The 9,430-nt window shown below is 36.1% G+C and overlaps 1 long non-coding RNA gene across 1 annotated transcript in view; it reads right to left on the bottom strand.

Annotated features, from left to right (window-relative positions):
* Positions 1 to 443: 443 nt before the first annotated feature.
* The window catches only part of LOC124078503 (uncharacterized), a 16,183-nt gene continuing 7,196 nt past the window's right edge, over positions 444 to 9,430 (bottom strand). The window contains exon 4 of the long non-coding RNA XR_006846933.2: positions 444 to 655. This is a non-coding gene — a long non-coding RNA (uncharacterized LOC124078503). The remainder of the gene's footprint in view (positions 656 to 9,430) is intronic.

The raw sequence follows: 9,430 nt of genomic DNA, 5'->3' as shown, positions 1-9,430 counted from the left end.
TTTAATGAAAATAAACTCTGCAGCTATGGGAGATAAAAATCTCTCTCAGGACAGAAAAGCTTTCAGATAGATTTGTGTGGCCCTCAGCCCTGGGCCCAACTTTTTCTCTCCCCACTTTGTTCAGCAACATTAGAAGCAATGTTTTTATATGCATTAATTTAGAACAGAATATTTGCAAGTACCATATATGTAATCACCCAGATTCTTGCTTTTTGTGCTTGATTAGGAATTTAGAAAGGGGATTTTTTTATACCTCTTTATTCAGATCATGTCATGGATTATCATGCTCTCTTTACTACTGAAAAGAGAATCATTAATGTTTTTAAGTCAATATATTAGAGAGTCAGTTTTCAAAAACATAGAAGCAATTCAGAAAATTCACTCAAGATTTGTTCTTCAAGAACTACTCTCTAGAGAAATAGAACTCGTGGTACAAACATACATATGTGAATGTAATATATATTATAACCAAGCAACTCACACAATCATGAAAGCCGCAAGTCCAAAATATACAGAGCTAACAACTCAGTATGTCCAAAGACCACAAGACTGCCTGCAAGAGTCCCATTTCCAAGGCCATCAGGGAGTGCTGTAGTGCAGTTCAGTGGCAGAGAACTTGCTTAGCATGCACAAGATCTACTGTTGATGCCCAGCTCTGTAAAAAGAAAAAAAAAATGGTGGTGGGAGGGGAGTGAAATAGAAGAATACTCTTCTAATCAGATAAGGTTTAGCCTTTTGTTGTATTTAGGCCATTAACTAATTAGATAAGGTCCAATACAAACCATTTTACTCAGTCTAAATGTTAATCACATCCAAAAATGTCCTAATGGAAATATATAAAATAATGTTTGACCAAATATTTGGGGATGCCATGACCCAGTCAAGTTGATATAAAAAATAGACCATCATAAGGAGCGAGAATCAAAGTTGTGCATTCTTAACATCTCACTCTCTAGCAAGCCCCATGTTCATCACATCCAGTAATGGCCACCTGTCCATAATGTTTTGCCTGCTGTTTTTCTCTTTCCCATTATCATTCCTGCTTCAGTAGCATGTATCCCTCGCCTGGGCTCCTATAGCAGCCTTGTAATTTCCCTCCCATTCTCCACAATGGTTTCTCCAGCCCATTTGGTGGTCTTCCAGCATACTATCCTTTAAAGGAAGCTCCAAATATGCCATTTTGCTACACAAAACACTTTGAAAGTTACCTATTGGCTATCAGATTACTCATATGCTCCTTGAAACAGGATTAGAAAAGTTACCACAGTATTATGGACATTATATTATTTAGGAGTCCAAATAAATTTTGTTCATCAATATATTTTCCGTTAGAAATTCCATGAGACCTTTTTTTTTTTAAAAACACAGGAACACATACTACTTATTCCATCATTTCATTGATCATCAAAATAATGGCATCATCACATATAATATAGCTCTGAAGAACCCAGGGCACATTCCTGAGAGAATGACTGTGAAAAGAAAAATGCCAACTTATTATTATGAACATTACTTTGACCTTGTGGGACTCCTGATAGGGTTTCAATTATCACCAGTATTTCAAAAGCATACTTGGGAAAGTGCTGCTCTACATTGAAATCAAACAAGAATGGTCTCCATTAACCAAATAGATCTCCACCTTCCCATCCCCTTAACTTTATTCCTTTGTCTTGATCCTTTCTGACAATCTATATGCTATCTTAGAAGATACATTCTCTGAATGAAATCATGCAAGTTGCAGATAAATGGATGAAACTTGAGATCATATATTAAGTAAATTTATCCTAAATCAGAATGTCAAGTTTTATGTTTTCTCTTATATATGAAAGTTAGAAAAAATGCAAAAAAGGGGAAAAAGTAGTGAGGGAATTGTTAGTCAATGTTTTCTAATTGTGACCAAAATAACTGAAAAGAACAACGTAGAGGAGAGAAAGTTATTTTGGCTCAAGTTTTATAGGTTTATTCCACGTCTAAATTGCTTTGGGCCCCAAATGAGGTAGATATCATGGAGAAAAGGTGTGGTGGAAGACCACAGCTACCTTCATTGCATTCAGAAGGCAAAGAGAGGAAAAGCTGAAAGGGTCACAGGAAAAACGAACCCTTTCAGGGCATGCCCTAGTGATCCACCAACCATGATACACCTGCCTATAGTTACGACCAAGTCAGTCCATTCAGACTAGGATGAACCAATTAGGTTACAGCTCTCATAATACAATCATTTTATCTTGAATATTCTTGCATTAGCACAGGAGCTTTTGAGGGACAACTCATGTCCAAATCATAACATTGTATCCCTGGTCCCCAAAAGCTCACATCTCTCTCAAAACACACACACAAAAATGAGTTTATTCACTCTCCAAGAGTCTCATAGTCTTAACAATTTACCATTGTTCCAAAAGTCCATGTCCAAAGTCTTCTCTGAGACTCAAGGAAAACTCTTGACTGTGAGTCATTGTAAAGATCAAAAACAAATTTATTGTTAGTTCACGATAAGTGGGGACTAGGTACTTTTGATTAGGCAGACGGGAGTAAAGAGGGGTGAGGGTATGGGCGTAGGAATGTGCATATATGATTATACAATCAGTGTGATTCTACAACATGAACCATGAGGAAGTTACACTCCATTTATATATGATGTGTCCAAAATACATTCTACTGTCATGTATAACTAATTAGAACAAATTTAAAAATTACATAACCTTAAAAAGATAAATAAATAAATAGTAAAAAGGTTAAATATATCCAATGTACAGAAGCAAAGAGTAAATCTTCCATTCCAAAATGGACAAATACAGACAGAGACAAAAGTGATGGGACAACGAAAACACGACCAAAACTCAACCAAACAAATAAGCCTTATATCTCCACCTCTGGCATCTGGGAAACTTGGTGGTAAGATGTGATTTCCAAAAGATTTGGACAGCCCTGCCTCTTTAGTCTTCCTAGTTGCAGTGCACACATGTTCTCAATAGTCTGAGTCTCTGCACAGTCAGAAGATCTTTTCAGTGGTAAGTTCATATTACAGGCATCTCTTAATTCCTGGGATCTTCATTTCAGCTTTGTTGTTATGATCACAACTTCATGCATCACCCCTTCATGGTCAACCAATAGGGATTTTGATCCTGCTACACTTTGCCTGGCCTCCCAGTCATTCCATTGAAATCTTGGTGGAAGCTTCCATGGCCCTGACCTTGAGCATTCTGTATTTCAGCAGAAGAGACACCCTGTAGATGATGTTAATGTCTGCTACCAGTTGGGGAAGTACCAGGGGCCCCTGTAATCATGACAGCAGTATCTTAGGCCCTGCATGGCTGAGCCGTGTGAAACAATTTCCTAGGCCCCCTGGTGGAAGCAGGGTGCCACCAAGATCTTTTCTCAAAGGGTTTTTTTCCTCCACATTATCCAGTAGGCAATGTGTGCTGTCTTGCAAATTCCTGAGATGCCCTCAGCCATCTTTCCTATTGTGTCTGTACAAAGTGCTTAACATCTCTGTAGTGGTCATAATCTCCTTTAAAATCACATTTTTCTTGAGCACAGATTTATATGCACTTGTCTAGTCAAACTGAAGTTTCTAAAATTCTTCAGATATGATTTCTGGCCCCAAATTTTCACAGTAAACCTGGCTAAAAGCTGGGGACAATATCCACACCACTGATTGAATTCTTTGCTGCCTTGAAATTTCCTCAAGAAGATGTCTATTGTCTTTATATAGAGTCTCACCTGAAGTCTCAGAACATGGGCAGGATGTGACAACTTCTTTGACACAATGTAACATGAATGGACTCTAGTCAAATGTCCAAGGGAATCCTTATTTCCCTCTGAAACCTCATGAGCAGTTTTTTATCTCTGCATTCAGAGCTCCCACCCGAATTTCCCAGTAAGCTCCATTTACAGCATTCTAAAACTTTTCTAGCTTGCAGCTCCAGATTTTTGAAAATTCTCCCCCAAACAAGCTCCAAAGGATTCTGGATCATATAGTCAGGTTAGCCACTGCTTCTTAGTACCAATTTTCATGTTAACAAATTTTGCATTTTTCTGTCAAAAAGACCTTAAAAGCGGGAAAGTTTACTTTTGTTCACAGTTCCATAGATTTAATCCATGTTCAGCTGAGTCCATTGCTCTGGGCCCAAAGTGAGGCAGAACATTATGGCAGGAGAATTTCATGGAGACCACTGCTACATTCATGGCAGCTAGGAATGAGAGATAGGAAAGGGGAAAAGGGTCACAGGGAAGATAAAACTATATTTCTAGGGCACATCCCTACTGACCCACCTTCTCCAGCCAGGTCCCACCTGCCTACAGTTGCCACCCTGTCCATTCAAACTTGGGTGAACTGGTCAAGTTACTACTCCTGCAATCCAATTCTTTTACTTCTGAATATTCCTGCATGAATATAGGAGCTTTGGGGGCACACCTCATATCTAACTCATAACAGGGCAAATGTCATGAAAATAGAAGGGAGACCTGTAGAGTACAGGAATGGTCCATAGGGAGTTTTGAAAGGAGTGAAAGGGGAAGTACTGAAAAATGACACTGACCAAATCAAATTGTTACATTGCATACATGTATAACCATGTCATACAAATCCCATTATTAGGTAGAATTTTAATATAGCCATAAAAATATGGGAAAAGAGAAAAATAAATTAAAAAATGAGTCCTAACCCCAAGATTATCTTAACTAATAAAATGCTGAAGTGCTTACCAACTTGAAAAAATAAATAAAATATGTCTTCTTAGAAGGAAAACAATGTCATTTCCTTTGTGCAAGTTTTCAAGATGAATCACTGTGTGTGTATGTGTGTGTGTGTGTGTGTGTGTACACACACATGTGCACATGCACGTCTTTCCTCAGAATTTTAAAAAGCTTCCTTCATAGTGCTTATATATTCCTCCTTCTGTTATCGCTCTTTATGCATTTATCTTGTTCCTTTCTGGTTCATATATACCGTGTTTACCTTTCCAAAACCAGTTCCCCTTTGGTTATCACCACCTTGATTTTGCTTTGAGGAAACACCCCTCCCTAAATGTACACAATTTCATGGTATTATCAATTTACAATCCCACCTTTCCTGGCCAAAGTGTGAACACATGACCCAAAGCAGTCCAGCCAGATTCTCTGCTCTAGAATTTCAATTATGAGCAGAGACAAAACGTATTTGGTGCTCACTCAATTTGACAGAAGTGATTTGAAGAGAGATTGTCCCATTAGATACAGTTTCCTAAATTCCTCATTTTCTGTCCTGGTTCTTTTCTCCATTTTGAGAACTATACCGTATCCTTCCTATTAAGTATTTTTGTTCCTTATTTAACCATGATCATTTCCTGTTTCTTACAGTCAAGGAATTCTAATAACTATTTGCTTCAATACACATATGCAATATAAACATAAACCCACACAAATGCAAGTTCCATGACAGCAGGGCACATGTGATCTTAGCAATTTTCTAAACTTCTGCCAACACCAACCCACCACACACACACACACATACCACATAACCTCACAAAGAAGTCAATAATAACTTGAAAAAGTTAATTCTATGAAATATTTATTATCACAAGTTTCCTAATTTAATGACATCATCTCTTTGCTAGCGATGGCAAATGAAAATTACTTAGAACCCCAAACTCTACAAAATCTGAGGCTTTTAGACATCATGCTACCTGTGGGCAATTCCAACTCCAATTCCACCTACTTCCATCTAATTCCACCTACTACCACCTCAAGTCCCCAGTTTCCATTAATACCTCCATCACTTCCAAAATAAGTTATGCCTGCTAATAAGCCAAAATGTTATCGACCAACCCTATCTATAATCAGTGATGCCAAGAGTGCACTTCCAGAAGCAATTTAAAAAGGCATTCAGCTACAAAAATAGAAGAGCAGCATAAACAAGAAGCTCAATGATGACATTGCCCCATCCTGTCTGGTCATATTGCCGTGAACTGGAGTGATTCAGGAGGTGTTTCAGAAGCTGATGAAATATAGTAGAAATAATAAAAATCATTGATAATTATAATAAAAATGAATGCAAGTGTCTTTTGCCATATTTGTTGTTTTAAAATGTTTGCTCATTCTAATGTTTTTCTTTATTTTTCACATGATAAATAATCCTTTATCACCTTAAATTATTATTTCTAATAAAATATATATTATTTTATTAGAAATAATAGTATATATTTATTATTATATATATTTAATAAATATATTATTTAGTATATATTTCAAAGTAAATGCTTTGTTTTGGCTTCTTTTTCCCTAAAATGATCTAATTTAGTCAAATAAACCCATACTAAGCATGAACATCAGCTAGAGTTGCAGATGCACTTTTTGACATATTTTAATTGTGCACATGATGAATTTTAATGTAAAAAAAACACTTTGATCAAAATCTTGAGGGCAGTTATATCTTCTGAGGCTTAGTTAATTTCTTAATGTTTTGAAAGAAGAAACAGTATCTGACTATATGAATCACTCAGAATTGTGTATTTAGCTTGTAGTGTTAACCTCTCTTAACAGAATCTTGAATTAAAAAAAAAATATTTTATTTATTTTAATATTTTAAATATTTACTTATCTTATTCAGACATGTGTCCTATATTCATATATGAATACACAACCAGTAAAATTATACATCATGTACAATCTTAAGAATGGGAAGTTATATCCAGGTTGTGTATTAAGTTATATTCCATATATGTATAATATATTAAATTACACTCTACTCTCAAGTATATCTAAAAAGAACAAATAAAAAAAATTAAAATACTTATTTGAGTGTGTAGTATTACCCTTTTTATTTATATACTATATGGCACAGGTTTGCTTGCCTCTGAGAGAAATATATTTCCATGTAAAATAATCTGGATTATACATAGATGCAATTATATAACTGTTAAGAATAACAGTCTTTAAAAAAGTGAGCAAAAGACTTGAATAGACATTTCTCCAAATTTATAAAAATGACCATCAGTATTTGAAAACAATTCTCATTGTCTTGAGTATCACATTAAAAAAACGTGATTCAAACTACAATAAGATATCACTTCATTGGGCTGGGGATATAGCTCAGTTAGTAGAGTGCACGCCTTGCATGTACAGGGCCCTGGGTTGGGTTTCCAGCATCACACACACACAAAAAAAGATATTACTTCATACTCACTAGTAAAAAAGAGGTAATTAAAAGTGTTAGTCAGGATGTAGTGTTAGATGATGCAGCTAAACTGGGCAAATAGCATAAAGAAACTCCTTCCAAAAGTTAAACAACAAATATTTGCTATGGTTTGTACCCAAAAGGTTCATGTGCAAGAATCTTGGTTTCTACAATTTGTTGGAACATTTAAGTGGTAAACCCTAGTGGAAACTAATTAGGTCATTGGAATAAACTAATGCTGGTCTCTCAGAATGAGTTAGCTTTCAAAAGATATATGTTATAAAGTGAGGCTACCCCACATGCTTGGCTCCTTCTGTACTCACAGAGTTCCCTGTCCATTTCTCTGCTCTGTTGTCATGCAACCTGAGGACTGATTCCATGATCTTTGGGCCCTATGGTCACAACGCAGGAACATTATTTCTTTATAAAGTATCCAGCCTTGGTATTTTGTTGTATTAATAGAAAACAGACTAATGCTCCATATGATCCAGAAATTCCACTCCTGGGTATAGAGTCAAAAAAATTTTTTTAAAGCAACCAAAAGGATATGTTCACACAAAACTTCATACACAAATATGCATATAGCAGCATTACTCACATTACCATAAAGAGGAAACAATTTCCATCAAGTGGTGAATGTGTTAACAAAATATGAAATATTTATGCAATTGATTATTATTCAGTCATAAAAAGAAATAAATTCCTGATATAGGCTGCAGTCTGGATGAATCTTGAAAAGACAGTGAAATTGAAATTCCAAAATTATTATGAAAGAATCTAGTCACAAAAGGCCACTTATTATGTGATTTTATTTATATGAAATATCCAGAATAGGTGAATCTACACAGTCATAAAATAGATTAGTTGTGGCAAGAGCTATGTGGCTGATGGAAGGGCTAGGGGAGGTATCTAATAAGCATGGGATTTCTTCTCTCAACACATTAACTGTTCATTTTAAATGGATAAATTCCATGGTATGTAAATTAGACCTAAATGAAACATTTACAAAAGAAAACAAAAAAGCAACATTAAAGCCTTAAATATGAAGGAGGGGGCAGGACAATATGAAGGAGGGGGCAATCAGAGATGAAAGTAGAGACAGGTTTACTAAAAGTGGTTTAAAGTTCAAGAATTTACTCTTTATTCTATGTACCAGAGTGCAGCTTGCCACTTGTTTTTGTAAATAAACTTTTACTGGAGCACAGCCCACTCATCCATGTAGTATTGTCTTACAGCTGTTTTTACACTGCAATGACTGAGTTATATAGGTGCAACCTGACACCCTCTGATCAGAAAATCAAAGTATTTACTACTTGGTCCCGTAAATGAATGTATTCTGATCTCTACTGTTAAGGTTTGAATTTATCCCCATTAAGTTCTTGTGCTGGAAATTTAACCCCAACATTCATTTGCTAATGGATTTGGAGGTGAGGCCTTTGGGAGGTGAATGAGAATAGATAAGATTATGAAGGAGGTGCCCCCTTATGGCATTAATGTCTTTATAAAAGGGAGAGACCTGATCCTGCAGGCTTGCTGGGTCTCACCATGTAATGCCCCTGCCATGTTACAATGCAGCAAGAAGACCCTCACCAGATGCTGGCACCTTGCTCCTGAGCTTTCCAGACTTCAGAAATGTGAGCTGAATAAAATTTTATTATTTATCCATTGCCAGTATTGGATATTTTGTTATAGAAACATAAAATGAACTAAAATCCCTTCTATGTACAGGGCAAAGACTTTGAAGATTTTTAGAACGAAAACTATGATTTCCACTTAGAAAAAGTAGAAAAGTAGATTTGAAAAAGTAGAAACAGAAAGCACACACTTGCCCCTGTACCTTATTCCTTCTTCTCACAGGACCCTCACAACTCTGTCTACCTCTTTCTCTTCTACAGAGCAGTCACCTCTGCTTATACCTCCTGATTCTCTCTCTGGTCAGGACTCCACACGGCCTTTCACTTTAGAATTTCTACCTGTCCCTGAGACTGAACAGGTCACAGGCCACTTTGTGATAAGATTTTTAGAGAGCAGTAACAATTTTATAGGTTCCAAGATTCCAGAAGTCATACAAAGATCTTATAAAATTCTTATTTCTTTGTGTTTTCAGTGCCTACCATGGTCCTGATGATCAACTAATGCTGAATGAATGAACGATAATAGTCAATATGCTGTGTTTTTTTTCTCTTTTATTTTGAGAGTCTTTTGGGATCATCTTCATCTTTTTTATGGAATCCCTGGCCTTTCCTTACCTGCTTTCACTACCTTCTGGCTTTCCAT

The sequence above is a fragment of the Marmota monax genome, unplaced genomic scaffold (assembly GCF_021218885.2).
Source record: "Marmota monax isolate L192 unplaced genomic scaffold, Marmota_monax_Labrador192_F-V1.1 WCK01_AAM20220418_F8-fsc01628, whole genome shotgun sequence".
NCBI classification, from domain to species: Eukaryota; Metazoa; Chordata; class Mammalia; order Rodentia; family Sciuridae; genus Marmota; species Marmota monax.
The sequence above is the reverse complement of the archived record's forward strand: the minus strand, read 5'-3'. Positions and strand labels throughout refer to the sequence as shown.